This window comes from Rhinichthys klamathensis, unplaced genomic scaffold (assembly GCF_029890125.1).
Source record: "Rhinichthys klamathensis goyatoka isolate OS25496 unplaced genomic scaffold, OSU_Roscu_1.1 h1tg000211l_1, whole genome shotgun sequence".
In the NCBI taxonomy this organism is placed as follows: Eukaryota; Metazoa; Chordata; class Actinopteri; order Cypriniformes; family Leuciscidae; genus Rhinichthys; species Rhinichthys klamathensis.
Genome location: NW_026606736.1, coordinates 5764 through 22674, shown reverse-complemented (window position 1 = coordinate 22674; position 16911 = coordinate 5764). Strand labels below are relative to the sequence as shown.

Genomic DNA, 16911 nt, shown 5'->3' with positions numbered 1-16911 from the left:
TCTGATGTGCACGCACAAAAGATGAAGCATTTTATTATATTACTCTGCCAGAACTTTTAGTTCTTTACTCCCCAACACCGGCTCATACAAGGGCAAAACAAAATTTTCTTTGGAGGGAGAATTCAGACATGATATATTGTTGATGTGGGAACCAAAGTGAGCTTGTGAAATGCACTTCACTTACTTAATCAGTGGCCTTGCCCTGCGCTGTCAATATGGCTGATCACACCGGTTTTTCCACATTACGTTAACAACTTCATGAGCTCTGCTGAGCACAGTATTAATCTCTGGTGAAACCCCGCTTTACACCCTGATCGATACACGCAGTCTGTCCTGCCTGCGGCGTGAAGACTGTGGGAACCACTTTTTTTGGAATCCGGTCAAAACTTTTACCACGCATTTCACACACACGGGATCGCAATGAACACTGGCTATTTTTAAGATGTAGCACCCTTAAAGAGAAACAATGTGGCCAAAGTGTGAACAAATGGAACAGAACAAAAGCATAGAAAACTTATCAGAGGCAGCCAGCTTGGCAGAACAAAAGTACATTGAAACACAACAGGTATAAATCACAGAAAAACAGCAGTCGTGTTGCACAGCTTAACCAAGGAGTCATTCTACCTCAACATAAAACACGTCTGTATGTGGGCGTCTGTAATGTAACATGCTATTTTGCGACCAGACCTGCAATTAGAGAATGGAAGCTTAACCAATTTTGTCACTTTTTGTGTAATAAAGTGCTTTTCTCACTCTCTCGAAAAGGTACGGGACTAATCTAGCTCACTGGGAGGCCACTTAGGCAGGCTTTGTGGGCATGGGTTGGTACTCAAAATAGCCGAAACCACCTTCCTTCACATCTTATATAATCTTATACATCTTATGGCTCCTTCACCACCATCATTTCCTTATTCCAATCAGGGCTTTAAAGGAGCCAAGCCTCCCCCACAAAGATGGCGAAGTGCACTGTTAAATTAGAGTAATGAGACAAATGACTTGAGAGCAAATGAAGGAGAAAGTGAGTGAAGGAGGAATTAGAAGTGAAGGAAAAGATCCGAATAAGTCACATTCCTGCATCCATTGTGTCTTGATCCACTCGCTAGTTCAGTAATGCACTTGCCAGGGAGTTCGGTTGTTTAATTCACTGAAATGTCAGTGCCTCAGAATCAGATCAGCATTGCTGAAATTTACTTGCGAGAAAATGTCGCGATTCCTTTTTAAGTCATTCAAGTCGTTTATTTTTGTGCTCTTTCATTCCTAAATTGACTGACATGTCAACAATTATGTAAACTTTTAAATATTACACAGGAATGTGTATTTTAGATTAAGTTAAAAAAAAAATCTTACAGATGACGTTAAGCCAATAATTGTTTTTGTTTTTTTTAAGTCATGGCCGATAATCACTAAAGGGATCATACTAAAATGATATTATTTATTATGTCTAAATAAATTAAATTAATAAAAAATCAAAAGTAAAATTAATGCTTACAATGCTTGCATAAATGTAATAATTTAAAGTACATTTAAAAACAATGAGCTGATAATCAATAAATGGCTTATATTAAAACTATAGCTAAAAAAAGAATAAAAGAATATAAGAATAAAACTAAACTAACATTAATCAGTTAAAAAGTACAAGCGAATTTAGGAATCACAACATCATTATGTACAGTATGAACATTTTATTTTTTTAGGATTGCAAATGATTACTTAAAATTATTAAACTAGGTTTTAAATTATTAGTATTAAAGATAACTAGGTGAGCATTAGAAGATGCTAAAAGTAATCTTAATGTAAAAAATAAGAGACATGAGCAAGCAGAATTAAAAATTCAATATTGATTGTTATTGATAAATGTAAAAAAAATTATTATGTTTATGTTCTTTGTTTTTTGTATTTTAGTTATATTGTAATAATTTAGTACTTTTCTGTGTGATATGTTTAATGTCTGAATTGACATTATTAAAAATGCAGGAAAAGCTCATTTTTTATACTGGCAGTGTACATTTATACAGCTAAAATGAAAGATACAGCGATGTTGAAAAATACCTGCTACAATACATGCACAAACCTTGTAATTGTGACACAGTCTGCGTGCTAGTAATCGACTAATCAGTGTCTCAATCTTTAGAGTATCAAGGACCTTGCTAGTGCTTGAATTTGTTCACAATATCCTGATTTACGTCATAGGAAATTAGAGAGCAGAATGAGACCCAAGCAAGAGTATTCAGCTGGATTTAAGAGTCCATTGCGTAAATGAGGGCGACAGTGAAGTTAATGAGCACAAGAGTTGTTTACTTCAACAAACTTTTAAAAAGTACGGCATGTTAAATTCCCAAGGTGTCCTCTCTGTCTGAGGTAAATCACAGTAGGGCGGTTCACATCTCCTAAGCGAGCCAAAGTCTTGTCATCACAGTCGCCGTTAAGCTAATTGCCTTTATAGAATCTCATTGGTGAAGAGATGTCTTCTCTTTCTGTCTTTGTAGAGACAGACAGATCTGGCATCTAAAGGGCTGATACACAATTCTCCAATGTTTTCAGCCAGGGTCACATCTCATTGGCATAACTGAGCCTGTAAAACAGAGCATACTGCAAGACCATGAGCTAAGACGCCAAAACTAAGCCAAGGACAAAAACTATTTGAATTCAAAAAGACATAAGGAGAGAATGAGATATTGTGCCATATTAATGACATTTCTAACAATGTGAAACATTATACGAGAGATACTTCTAGATCTGTTTTGCTTTGTAGTCTTTTCTGTCTGTGATTAGGGGAGACAAGGTGGAATCTGATCCCAGATCTGCTGCTATTTTCCTATGAACACAGTGCCTGCCTCCCTCTGAGACATCTTGAAGCAAGCCTTTCCTTCATTTACATTTCGTGCAACACAACAAATGTCATCCTCAAGGATCTCTGCATAAAACAAGCTGTATTAACCTCATTCGTTTCATTTTCATGAATTTGCCACTCCTTTGTGTTTGTGAATCCTCACAGCACCCGTTGTGGAGTCCCTGCCTCCCTGAGAACAACACGAGTTCAAACATCGGCATCACAGTGCATCCTCGGGTCCAAATCGAACTTTCTTTTTGGCCAGGTAATAAAGGTGAACAAGTTCTGGGTTACACAAGTCTTACAGATTGAAGAAATAAGTTGTTCAATTATATTTCCTCGGGCAGAACAGGAAGGTTAGGCAACTCTTAAAATAAACACATAAGATCCGATCCAGTTATACTGAACTGTGGCACTCATGTGGGATATAGAGTTTTGAATCTGTCAATATTATATTATATTATATTATAATTTATGCTGTCAAATCGATTAATCGCATCTAACAAAAGTTTGTGTTTATATAATGTGTGTGTGTGTGTGTGTGTGTGTGTGTGTGTGTATATATACCATAAATATATAAATACGTTTTACCCTCTTTTCCACCTCGCTTTTAAATTGCTTATGAATGCCGTGTGTCCGTGGGCATTAGTGGCAATTTGGGGGTGGGATTTTCTTGAATGGTGTGTTTATTATTATACTTATATAAAGAATTATTATCTAAACACAACAGAAAACAGTACAATGACAGACTCACTTATATTAAACCGATATTTTATTAGCAAAACGAATTAAGACGGCTTTATTAACAAAACTAATAAGCACGGCATACACCATGAAGGTGTTTGTGTAATTTAGAAGCATTACCTCCAGGTGCTGCCACTTTCACTTTACAGATTGCCTCAATGTTTGCAGGCTTCCTATTAGCATTGGGTTTATATCCAAAATATTGCCAAATATGCGCTTTTACATATCGCTTTGAAACCAAATCTTCCTCCATCGTCTTGTCAGTCAGCTCGTCAATTGATAAATGAAATAATTTATTATATTATATTATTCATTATATATTTTTATTTTATTCAGAAAGATGCACCGTCCCACAGGTGGGACGTTTGCCATTATATTTTTAAAACAATAATATCTTAGTTAAACCCTTAAGTGATATTGACAAACTATATATCATTTGAAAGCTTACAATCTCTAGTTGACTATTTTCAAAATAAATTACAGGTGAGCTGTAATTTAGCAATTTGCAACAAGAATATTTTCATACTCCTAAGGCGTGTTCAGACCTTTATTTTGAAATAGTGATGAACATGAAAAATCATGAAAAAAATGGTAGAAACCTCAGTTTGTTTTCATGCCAAAAGTTCAAAAGATAGCATTCATTCAATTATTTTAGAAAAAAAGGTCTGAAAATGTTTTAAATATAAAGAAAAAATGAATGAATTCACCATTTGTGATGTGGCAGCGAGCTATAACGCACATGCGTGTTCTTTGTATGTGTTTCTTAAAGTAACAACAGGTAACTTTTCAACCTTCATAATATATTTCCAAGTCTCTTGTGATGGTACATCGACTTACAATAGGTTGAATGACACGTCTGCCATAGCCTGACGGGGTCTGTAGCGTTTTTAATCATACTTTTAAACTTCGGGTTTCGGGTAGTAACCGGCGAACAAAGAGAACTACAAAATTCGACTGCTTTACGGCATATACGTCACTTTCACCACCACCCCCACTTCCTTAAAATCGGACTTGCGAGCCAAATGTTATAGTCATGGCCGAAGCAGCACAGAAAAACAAGAAAGCAAAGGTTTTATCGGAGCAAAGCAAAAAGAGAAAAAGAGAAAGTGATCGCGTTAAAGGCAGAACGAGGATCAACATTGCAGAGCTGCCAACTCACGCATTGGCCGTGAGACACCCGCATTTGATTGGTTTCACACGCTCACACGCCACACCCCCGGTTTCTCACGCTAAATTGTCAACCCGGTCGGTCAAATGCCTGAAAGATGAGTTTATCTATAGATCTCTACCTGTTGAGCCACTCGTGATCGACAAGTTATACCGCAAATTAGTTCAAATCTCCCGGAATCTAGAGCGAGCGCGCACGCGAGACAGAGACTGTGCTCCAACGCGCGCGGACGGCAGAGAGAGAAAGCGAGCGAGAGACCTTGCGTGTGCAGGGAGCATCGAACCCCCCATCGAAAAAAGAATGCCTCTCTCTAACCTCTCTAATTCGCTAGAGTAGTAGCGAATTATCAATCTGGTAGCTAGTAAACGATATTCTAGTTTTTGATGGTTAGCTATCGCTAGTATTCTCGTTCTGATTTGAACTTTGCAATCGATGAAATGCAAATAGCAAATGTTTGACCTAAAAAGTGTAGTCTACTCAACATGTACAAAGAAAGGAGGAAGATTATTAATAAAATCATATTTTAGGGTACCTAACATGTCTGTGATATTTGTTTATTTGTCTTGCCTCAAGCTATAATGCAAATCGATTTGTAAAATTTGCAGATTCATTTATGGTAGCTTGATATTATAATATTGACGATATATGGTTATTATCAACCACTCAAACATTGCATTGAAGTATCATATAGATTCAGTAAAACGGCAACCAATAGACTAGGCTACTATAATGACGCTGGCTTGTAAACGTGAGCATCGCGATCATTTGTCGTTAGAAAAAAAATAAAACCCATGAAATTATATTCATATGACATGCTGAAATATATGCCACTGTACCTGGGATGAAGACATTTCACACGCAACGCAAGCAGAACACCTGCATGTGACCTCCTCCTACAATGTTCAGGGCTATCATGCTTGTCAACAATTGCACGTGCATGTAGGATGACAGAGTTTACGACAGTAGTAGAGGACAATACTGTTTCCCAACTGTAGGGGGAGCCCGAGAGCAAAAGCTACCTGTTGTTACTTTAAGAGGTTGAATTCAGATCAAAATCTGCCAAACTTCCCTTACTACTTCTGAATAGGATGTCTACTTCATAAATTGTATGAAAATTGTGGAAATAATGGTTCAGATCACTCAAAACACCTATGGAAATGGCGGCGCCCTTATATGGGCAGTAATGGAGTCTGGTTGTGACCTAGTGAAAAAGTTTGGTACTGCGCCCAAACAAAATCTTACTGAAAGCTCATTTTTTGAGATATCAACCTAAAATTTGAAACACAACTTGTTCAGATTTTTGGCTTTGATTTTTCAGCAGTTTTAGAGTAGCCCAGGTTTTGAAAATATATATTTTATATAAAATATGAATAATTTTTTTTTTTTACATTGTACATTTCCATAAACTCAAACTTTACTTTCCTAATTTATTTCACTTCTACAAAAATCTGTCAAATGTCTTCTTTAAAACAAGACCAATCTTACGTCTATATTCCAAACCATTTAAGTTCGAAATGTGCATTTTCATGTCTATTCAAAAAAGTATGGAAGCATATGGGTAGCAATATTCAATTTGAAATGTAATATGCAAAATGACAATGCAATATGTAAAATGGCATTGCATTCTGTATTTAAATTTACATTTTACATTACCATTCTAGCAACGTTTGGTGCAAAATGAAAAGGCAAATGTAAATTATGTTCAATTTCATACACTAGTTTTAATATGCATATTGAAACGCTTTATAAGTTGCAAAATTAAAATGAAAATGCATTACAGAAATGATTAGATATGTGTAGCATGTTGAAGCAAAAACTGTGGCAAAATGATCATTCAAATGTTATTTTTCTTAATTGCATTTACACTCACAGTCAAGACACTTGCGATTGCATTTTCATGAAATGTCCCGCAATGAATGTAGCAAAATTCAATGTGCACATTGAAAATGCATTCCGAGCCGATCACGCCCCCTCCTGCCCTGTCAATCACTGCATCAAGGCGGGGCTTAAGCATGGAACTCCGAGAAGCTGCACAAGCAATAGAGCGACAAAGTGCAAATGCTGCCCCTTCAGAAAGACCATCGTCCAGCTTAGGCATGACGCCTCCGGATCGAAGTGGTGGCACACGGGGTAAGTTGGCAGAAAGAGAAGAGACAAGGGGGTCGGTCGACGGTCGTCAAATGGTTAGACCTAGGGTTGCCAACTTTCACTCGGGGTCTGGACTGTGGAGTGTATTTGACGATCACACTCTTACGAGACCATAGAGCGTATGTACGAAAAGTGCTCGTTTTGGTCAAAAAAAAAAAAAAAAATATGGGGTGACACCCGGCTTTACCTGCGGCTGCGGTCACACTACCGACCCCTTGTCTCTTCTCTTTCTGCCAACTTACCCCGTGTCCTACCACTTCGATCCGGAGACGTCATGCTTCCAAGTACCTGGTTCCATAGAGAGAAACAACACAACTTGATGCAGTGATTGACAGGGCAGGAGGGGGCGTGATCGGCTCGGAATGCATTTTCAATGTGCACATTGAATTTTGCTACATTCATTGCGGGACATTTCATGAAAATGCAATCGCAAGTGTCTTGACTGTGAGTGTAAATGCAATTAAGAAAAATAACATTTGAATGATCATTTTGCCATAGTTTTTGCTTGAACATGCTACACATATCTAATCATTTCTGTAATGCATTTTAATTTTAATTTTGCAACTTATAAAGCGTTTCAATATGCATATTAAAACTAGTGTATGAAATTGAAAATGAAATTACATAATTTACATTTGCCTTTTCATTTTGCACCAAACGTTGCTAGAATGGTAATGTAAAATGTAAATTTAAATACAGAATGCAATGCCATTTTACATATTGCATTGTCATTTTGCATATTACATTTCAAATTGAATATTGCTACCCATATGCTTCCATAAAAAAGGGGGGGGGGGGGGGGGGGGGGGGTTTGTAACATTTAAAATGTTACAAAAGTTATATTTAAACAAAAATGGTCATGTTGAACTTAAAATTCACAGAATCCTGAACAGTTTACACAAAACATTAAGCAGCACAACATTTTTTTTAAATCATTGATAAGAATAAAAAGCGCATCAAATCAGCATTTTAGAATGATTTCTGAAGGATCATGTGACATTGAAGACTAGAGTAATGATGCTGATTCATCGTTGCCATCACAGGAATAAAATTACATTTTAAAAATATATAAAAATTGAAATTTGTCATTTCAAATTGTAATATTTCACAATACTACTGTTTTTACTGTATTTTTGGTCAAATAAATGCAGTCTTGGTGAGCATAAGAGAATTTCAAAACCATTTAAAAATCTTATTGGCCCAACTTTTGAACGGTAGTATTATAATAACTAACTATAATAATCAGATTAAATTAAATAATTGTTTATTATTACTATTATTATTAAATAATAATAATAATAATAATAATAACAACAAAAAGAGTTATAGCTTAAAAAATTGCTCTACATAAATTTAACAAAATTTTGTGAAGTTTATATATTTCAAACAAGAAATAAGAAACAATTGTCAGTGAGATAAGAAAAATACACTTAATTCAATACATTCTCTCAAAACATGTCTGCTTTAACCATGTCTTTTTCTAACTTGCTTTAGCCTACAGCTGGTTCACCCTCCGCTTATAATAAAAAGTATCGAATAAAGAAAAGACTTCTATTACAGAGACATTAAATGTCTTTTACGACACATAGCTGCATGGATAGAGAAATAGGGTTGATCTGTTATTCACAGTTCTGCCATCTGAAAAGCTGACTGAATTATGACTGTCCCCTCTCTCTTTATGTCTAAGATGGCTGGTGATCTGGTGGTGGTGGTGGTGGCAGAGGGGGTTAATCCCGGTCCATCTGCCTAACAACACCTCTCCCTCTCTCAGCGCAGGCCTTAGATCCTCCTGTACTGAACCAGGGGCTCTCAGCTAAAGATTTGGGCTGACCTGCATGAAGGCTCCCTGCAGACTTTGCTTCCCTGTCTTCCAAATCGCCAATGCCTGACTTTGAAGTTTCCAGAAGGAGAGACACCGAGGGGCCTGCAATCTCACCAGCATGGCTGTTCTCAGGATTAAGGGGCACAGATGAGCCAGGAGGTGCTTCCTGGCTCCGAATGTGCAAGCTTTTTCCCCTCCCCAACGCCAGCGCTGATGGATTAACAGACAAACTAAAGGCAGCAGAAAACACACACAATGCACAAACAAAGTGTAATGCGGCGCCGGGTCCTAAGAAATCAATTTGTGAAAAATAACAGAAGGAGGGGAGAAGCTGGTTTTGACCCTTCTTTTTCAAAACTAAATTTGAATACTTAGCTTCTTATAAAGCAATATTTTGTATGCAGTATTTATTTTACTGCCGTTTTATTATTGACATACATTGCTGTGAAAAAGTATTTGCCCCCTGAGCAATTGCCAATTTGGAGAACACAACAATATTGCACAAAGGGAAGCCAAGAAAAAATTTCATTGGGTAAAATTGGCTAACACAGACTCCCATCACCCCTGAGAAAAAGTAAATGCCACCCTTAAATCTAATATCTGGCTAGATAACATTAAACAGCACCAACGGCAATCAACTTTAATTTGATCTGAGTCTTTGTTTCTTTGCAGTCCTTCAGATGTCAACATGACTCTGTGTTTTGGATTATTGCATCATACAAATACATTTAAGCTCACGGTCAGATGCTCGGACAATCTCTTAAAGAATTATCTAGTATATGGGACAATACAAGCTACTTTTCAATGATAAGTCACAGAGGCCACCACAGGCAGCAAAACGCTGTTTTTACAATATACACTGCTGTATTTGCTTGACAACTGATACAGGTAGACAACCACCTTACAAAAAATGTTACATTTTGACTCATCTGTCAATTGAATAAACCAAGGTTTGGGATCATCACATGCTTTATAACAAACATGATATAAGCTTTGATGTTCTTCTAGTGAACATAATTTTTTGCACATTCCCTTTCTTCTTGTGGAGTGAAGGACCGTGACCTTTGCTGATGCGAGAGAAGCCTGTAGTTCTTTGAAAGTTTGTCTGTGATCATTTATAGCTTTCCAGATGAGGTGCCACTGTGCCCTTTTAGAAATGCTGACCGCTTTTGGGAATATTTACCACTAAGAGTCTCTGACTCACTCAAACTTAAATCTTTACATTTTGAAGACTATGGGGGCAATTACTTTTTCACAGAGACAATATTTGTAATTTTTGACTTTTTTTATAATATGACTGATTTATGAATTCTATTTTTGACTTTTCACATAATGTCAATTGTGTTTCCCAGGTTTCCTATGCCTACGTTTTTATTGTGATTACATGAAAATATTCAGGTAGAGAAATAAAGCGAAATCAGGCTAATACTTTTTTCATGCCAAATGTACTTGAATGTGCATACAAAGACCATGACAAATACACATTTACAATCAACAGAGCAAGTGCACCTGATTCTAGCAAGGTTTTTACAACTACTTCAGCCAACTGCTTATTGGTGGAATGGATGGGTGGAGGGGGCAGCACTGATGGGCAGTTTGCCTGAGCTCAGTGCACAGCTGCAGGGCCTGCGGTCAGACAGATAGAGCCCCACTACAGCAGGTGCTGACATTAATGAGAGTGATAAACCATGAGAGAGAATTTATAAATCAGTAAAAAGCTATGGAGGACCAAACCCTCTGCTGGCATCTGCCCATTCTGCTGACCTGTGGTTAAATAAACCTATTATGAGGGGAAGAGTATTTGTTGACAAAAATGACGTGGAGCCAGATTCGCCATTTGATGTTATTTCAATTGTCAGGTAGGCTTGAGCTTGAGATGAATTGTTGTTTTTGAGGCTGCTGGAAAGCCATCAAACATTCTCAAACTTGATTCAAAAAATGAAGAAAATAAGCTCACTTCTGTCTTTTGTGTCATTCAAGTGTTTGATCAGCTATCATCTGACATTGGAGAGTAAACTGTACTTTGATGAATATGAATGAAGATGAAAAAGTGGAGGAGCAGAATATGGCGTCCATGTCTGTAAGGAGATCCAAAAACATCTATCAGCATCACTTTTTATGTTAGCGAATAAATGAATGGTGCTATGAATTTCTGAAGAAAACTGTCAGACTAGGAACCATTAGCAGGGCACATATCTGTGACCACCACTGCACAAGTGTTTAAATGGAAAAATTAGTAAACCGCTAGACATTGCACTTGGTAACAGTGTACCAAAAGCCATTAAGCTATTAGGAAACACTGCAATGACCTTAGTGAGAAAATAAAGTGGTATAATTAAATAAATCAGATTAGCTATATGATGGCTAAAACAAGATTAGAATTGCATAATTACTGACGTGACGATTCTCTTGACACTGTAATTATGATTATTAATGCTGATTTGATTTGATTTGTAGTAAATAATTATTTTTGTGCAGCCTCAAAATAATTTACCATAGTTTCTGCCAAAATACTATAGTGAACCCAGTTACTAGAGATGCAAGATACATTGACAACATTTGTTATCGGGTGATTTTGGAAATATAAATGCTGATATTGGATATATATTAATAATATAGATTTCCTTAACTGTCATCTAACACTCACTTAAAATTAATCTTTAAAAAGCAGTAGCACTAATGAAACGAAACCCTTAAATGTAACGTTTAGAAAATCTCAAAATAAATATCCATTTTTCAAACTGTTCATTATAATGTTGTGATGCTTAAACTCACTTGTAGTATTTAAAATGATTGATTTTAGTTTAAATAAATTAAATCTAAAAGTAAAATAGTATAGAATTTTAATAATCAAACATTTATCAGTTTATTTTACAATACATTTTTATATTGGCGTATCGCTATAACAACTGCAAGTCATATTCTTCATGTAAGATACAATCAAAACAAGGTGAGAATTAAATTTAAAAGAAAAAAATTGTGTAAACAATACTTTACACGGTTAATCGCAGCACCCGTAATAGTAATCATGATTATTTGGGATTAACCGTGCAGCACTAACTGAAATTGTCACACACTTTTAGAGAGAAAATTTTCCGGAAGCTGGCATGCGTGCTTATAATCCTTTGCGTCACTGACTTAAGCCGGGGACACACGTAACGACTAGCTGAAACATTCTAAGACTGAACTGAACACTAGGGCTGTAGTCAACCAAAGAAATCCTTAGTCGACCAAATTGTCCTGCGCAACGATAAGTCGACTAAAAAAAACAAAAACAAAAAAACGCGATGTTTTGATTGAACATTTTTTAACAATTGTCATAGAGCATTTATAAAACAACAACGAAAAAACATCAAAAATACATAAAACTATAATAATACAATTCTTTGAAAATTAAGTGATTTTTTTTAACTGCAAAAAGTAAGGAGCACTGTCCTAGGTCTATAGTAACAGTCACAATCGCGCACCTGACCACACCACACGCTACAAAAAAATATAACTGCTATCTGCCACATAATGAAACATCCTAACAAAAGCTCTCGTTTATACAGGCTGTATATTTTTCTTTACTTTCAAAGCTATGGGTTAACTTTTGTCCAGCCGATCGTTTTAAAACAAACACACAGAAAACCCAGAGAGCCTAAAAAACAATCCTAATAATAGGCTGTATTGTAGGACCGCATATAGGTTTATTTTCGTTTTGTTACATTATTTAGGCTATTTTCAAATACGTCAAGTGTACAAATAAAAACAAAAACATATCAAGAAAACACAATCTATTGAGTCAGCATGATAAAGCCGTTAAAGGGACTGCTCACGTCTTTTGCGCGCTCAAGTTCGATTTCAAATGTAGGCGCGCGGTGTGCGCGCTCATGATGGAAGCAACGCGGTCGCGGTGCGACGCGCTCTTTTTTTTCCAAGTGCGTCCACGCCACATCGAGATAAAAACATATAGTGTATAAAAACCGAAACAAGTAGCGTTCTAACTGAATGAATACAGCTAAACTAGCTATATCCCTTACTGAGCACGAAGCAGCAGCGCAGCCAGCCACAGGTGCGAACCGAGTGTTCTATGTGTGTGCGCTAAACTGTGGCGCTGTTACAAAATAGCCTAAATTAAAGCATTTAAAGTTGGGGATAAACCATAGGCTTATTATATTTAGAATACAGTAATATATAACTGCTTATAAAAGGAATAAAAATCAAGGAGTAAATCATTGAAAATCTCTTTCTATTGGTAAAAAAAAAAAAAAAAAAAAAAAAAAAAAAAAAATGCAACTGGTCGACCAATAAGAATGTCAGTCGACCAAGACGGCATCGACCGATTAGTCGACTAAACGACTAAAGTTGACAGCCCTACTGAACACACTTACAGACTGTTTCCAATGACTGCAGCAGATTTTAAACACCAACTGTGAACACTGACTGAACACAACTGTCTCTGACTCGTTCGGGTATGATCAGTCGTAAGTATCAAATTACTTTCATAATCGGCCTTACGGTCGTAAAAGTGTGTCCCCGGCTTTACTAAAGATCCCTTCCATAGAGTCTGCATCAGCTGACCACAATTATAATTCTGCCCCCCCCATTTCTATCTGTGCACAAAGCTGAATGTGATTAGTCATATCTCATGCAGTATCTCTACTGTCATGGTCATGGACAGTCTGGAGGACTTGAACTCGTCTTTGTTCAAATACACATCGGGTGATAAACTACATTGGGAATAGTGATAGCAGTTAAACGATGGAGCACATAATAGCTCCATATGGCTCATCTAAATAAAACAACCATAAGCTGTCAGAGCAGAGCAGCGGCTCCATGGAGCGGCAGAAAGGTGGAAGCGCCGGAGGACACCTATGATGTTTAGCCTTCCACAGGGCCCAAGGTCAAACGCAACCCTGCATCTGGCCAGCCATCTGCTCCCCGCAGCCGGCCGACAGAGCCTGTCACCACCAGCCTTGTGGGATGCGTTTTGATCTCTAAGGGATATCTGGGTAGACAGGGGGCATGAGTAAAAGGGCCTTGCACAGGTGCTCTGTGATGCATGTGTGTTTCCAGCAGATTTTTTCCCACTCTTCATGTCAAGTCTCCCGTCTCATCCGTTTTGTCTTCTCTTAAGTGATCTCTCTCCGATTTTGTCATCCGCTTGTTTCTCTTTTTCAATGCGTTTGAAAATCTGCCCACCTCCCCGTTACCCTTTCCAACTGTGATACTTTTCTATCGTTTGTCGCCTGCTCGCCGTGAGACTTGATTTAAACAGATTGTCTGACAGATTGTCAGGCGTTTCCTTTAAATTATATTTGTATTCTTCTAAAATTCAACAGATGCTGATGGCCTCGGGTGAATAGTCCAGCCAAAATAATCAAGTTGGATGATATTTACATTTTCTGTCAAATCAAGTCATTGTCCTTCGGAGGGGCTCAACTCTACTTCAAGCAAATTTCAACAAAAGAGCAGGATGCGAGGAGAAAACAAAATAAATAGTTTGAGTGACTTTCACCAATTCAATAATCTTCTTCCCACAGGTTCTTACCTCAAAAGATGATCCAATCAGACAGCAGGACTGCAGTCACATAAGGATAAAGGTCTGGATCGCTTAAGAAAACTGTGACATTCTTCAACCGACCTAAGAACAAAGACAACAATAATTGATCAGTGATGAACACCAGTTTTGAGATGACCACAATTCAAATAAAAAATAAATACTAGGGCTTAAAAGTTTGGGGTCTGTAAGAGTTTTTTTTTTTTTTTAAGTCGTATTCTGAAATATTCCTTTTTATTTTAGTACATTTTAAAATGCAATTTATTCCTGTGATGGCAAAGCTGGATTTTCAGCAACTATAACAGAATTATTTCTACAGCTATAAATTTCACATAATCCTTCAGAAATCTAAAATGCTGATTTCTTATTCTTCTTCTTCTTATTATTATTGTTGTGCTGTTTTGCTACATAATATTTTTGTGGATACCATCACATCATAGTTTCAGCAACATCTGAAGTACGTGTTCTTATCTATCCACAGACACACAAATTAGGCCTTTTCATTCATAAAATGTCTGTTTGTGTGATCAGCACCAGTTAATGAAGCTATAGACTGTCATCCCAGGACTGTGACACTAAGACACAGAGCCAAAACTAACAGAACGAGCGCTTAGAGAAAACAATGTCTTTGCTGAGATGATGATGAAGGCGCTTTTCACTTAACATTCATTATGGGCAGATTTCTAACCAAATCTCTACAAATCCCCCATCGGAAGCTGCCCAAATCTCAGGGCATCTCAGAGCGCAATCTGCTCTTCCAATCTGCTGTGTGAGAATGAGACACTAGCTCAAGCCAGCTCCTTACTGACAGCACCCGTGTCTCAACAAATCTCCTGTCTCAGCTGCATCTCCTTATTCTCTTGGTCAGTCTGTCTGCCTCTCTTTAGCTCTCTCTATGTCACTCTCTCTTTCGCTCTATGCACCTTATTCTCGGTCTCTCACCCCATTTTGCTTTACATAAAGACAGGCTGCAGACACAGAGGAAATGCAGTACTGTAACATCTTGTATCACCACCAGAGAGTAATATGAATTGCAAAGAAGAAAAATTGATCTAATAACAGCCATGTTTAATATTGCAAAATGATTCTCAACTTGCAAATCCCCTCCAGGGCAATGTGAATTAGTTATGCTCATGTAGAGCGGCCTCTTAATTCAGCAAATTCTGCAGCACTACCTGCATTTGTTAAACGGCTTTCAAATGGCTGAAGTAATAATGAACAGCATGAGAGTGTGAAAGTGGCTATTAACATTACATACAAGCATTTTTATCATTTGTTTTTCAATTTAAATTTACAGTCTGAAGAGTGAAGACAATCACCTGGTCAGTGCTGGACACTAAACTCTGCGTGTACTCAAGGTAAAAGACTGGATTTGGGTAGAAATACAAAATACAAACTCTGCCATTATTTTCTCCCTCTCATGTTGTTCCAAAGCCATATGTTGTTTACTTTTTCAGTGGAACATAAAAAAAGAGATATTTTTGGAGTATCTTCTCACAGTGACTATGTCTGTTAAAGTCACGGTTAAACAGATATAGTGACAGATCTTTTCTTCCGTATTGTGACACATCAGAGCGTATGCGTCACACATGAGACGTCTGTTATCTTTACCGGAAGTTCCAGTTATGACATATTGATTACACATTAAGATAAAAATGTTCACAATAAGATCTATCTATAACATGAATTTACAATTTTATGCCAACTTTAAGCTTCATTTTTTTTTTTTAATTAGTCAATACAACGTGTGTGCTATTTTCCAAGTCATATTGTGAGGAACAGACCAACACTGTTCCTCAACAAAGGACATTATTCACAAATGATCTTCATCTCCAGTGAGCTAAACTCATTATACTGTCTACAACTCAATCATTCAAGAAACGGATCAATCTAATTCGTTCATGACTTGTTCTTTTGCGCCAGTTCTTTCCACTGAGCCTGTTGATCCTTTCCACAAATCGAACAAAACAATTTGTTCACGAATATAAGTACGGCTGATTCCACTCTCTAGTTCAACTCACTGACTCATTCAAGATTATTAGTAAAGTACAGTTTGGTCCATCTTTGTATGACTTCAAAAAATCTGGAATATAATTTACAGGTTATATAGACTGTCTTTAAGATACATTTATTGTGCTTTTTCGTCCTTTTTGGCGCTTAGGTGGTCACAATAAACTGTTGTTGAATGGAAACAGCCTCCATGCATATCTTTTGGAACCATATGAGGGTGATTAAAAAAGATAGAACCTTCATTTTTGAGCAAACTATTCATTGACATCCTGTTTACATTTAGCCCTCATTAGCAGTTTTTTTTAAAGCATCATAAATCCAAGCGCAATGGACTTTACACCTTCAGAGCCAACACCTCAAAGTACACCATGCCTGGATCAATGCAAAAACAATATCAGTACAGTTCGACTAGTGCTGAGGAATAGGAAACCTGATATTAGATCAGCATTTCAACACAAAAATGTTTCTCCAAGCACAGTCCTTGTAAACCCACAGTCTCAGCGTGCAGAATACGAGTGGCGCTCCGCCAACATTCCTCAAAGGCTTTTAAACCACAAACCCTGATAAGAACCCTGGCCAGCTGGTCAACCTTCGCTCCTTACAGTTCACTGCGAGGCTGTCGGGGAGGAAAGGGCTAACAGCTAAAC

General features: G+C 37.2%; 1 protein-coding gene across 4 annotated transcripts in view; it reads right to left on the bottom strand.

Annotated features, from left to right (window-relative positions):
- sema6e (sema domain, transmembrane domain (TM), and cytoplasmic domain, (semaphorin) 6E) overlaps positions 1-14337 on the bottom strand; it is a 133504-nt gene extending 119167 nt beyond the window's left edge. For all 4 annotated transcript variants that reach the window (XM_056263944.1, XM_056263950.1, XM_056263951.1 and 1 more), the window contains exon 1: positions 14246-14337. The gene's annotated coding sequence lies outside the window, so the exon portion shown is untranslated. The remainder of the gene's footprint in view (positions 1-14245) is intronic.
- Between the last annotated feature and the right edge of the window lie 2574 nt (positions 14338-16911).